We start from the raw sequence: 996 nt of genomic DNA, 5'->3' as shown, positions 1-996 counted from the left end.
GCTCGTGAAGGATCATCAGCTTGAGATCTGTGTCATGAGGCACATAGATTCTCAAGGGATCACAAGGTGACAGCTGATGCCATAACAGGCCATCGCTGTAGCTAAAGCGATTGAGCTTAGCTTTCAGGTGCGACGGAAGGGAAACCTTTCGTCCACCGAAGTGATCCAACAGCAGGCGACAGTGGTCGTCCTGACTGTAGCTCTCTTTTATCTCAGAGGCCAATGAGCTCGTCACGTGGTATGCCTTCATGGCTGCCAACGTCGACGGCTGAAATTGTGCTTTCGCACTAGACACACTTTCCTGGTGTCTAACCTCGAAGTCTGGTCTGCGCGATAAAGCGTCAGCCAAGACATTCGACTTACCCGGCTTATATTCAACTTTGAAATTAAATTCAGAGAAGAATGTGAGCCATCTTGCCATTCTAGGCGAGAGGTGCGGTGAGTTTATTGCGGTCCGCAGTGATGCGTGATCCGTATAAACCACAAATGGTTCGGTGCCCAATAGGTGCACACGAAACTTGACAAGAGCATACTTTATTGAAAGTAGCTCTTTGTCATGCACAGGGTAATTCAGTTCCGCGGCTTTTAATAGCCGGGACTGATAAGAGATGACACGGTCAACGCCGTCGTCATCCTTCTGCATGAGCGCGCTGCCGATTGCAAAATTACTTGCATCGCAGACGACGCTAAAGGGCTTATCCGCGTCTGGCAATGCCAAGACCGGTGCCTCTACAAGAGATTGCTTCACTGATGTGAACGCATCTTCTTGTTCTTTTAACCAAACCCATTCTGTGTCCTTTTTAAGGAGATCAGATAATGGTTTAGTTTGCTCCGCATAATTCTTGCTATACTTATGCAAGTAATTAGCGAGCCCTAGGAATTGGCGCAAATCCTTCACATGCCGTGGGATTGGCCATTCCTTTACTGATTTTACCTTGTCTGGGTCTGCTCGTACACCATGTGTACCAACGATGCAGCCCAGTACAGGTATCTCAG

The sequence above is a fragment of the Bremia lactucae genome, linkage group LG11 (genome assembly GCF_004359215.1).
Source record: "Bremia lactucae strain SF5 linkage group LG11, whole genome shotgun sequence".
NCBI classification, from domain to species: Eukaryota; Oomycota; class Peronosporomycetes; order Peronosporales; family Peronosporaceae; genus Bremia; species Bremia lactucae.
This window is presented reverse-complemented; position numbering follows the sequence as displayed.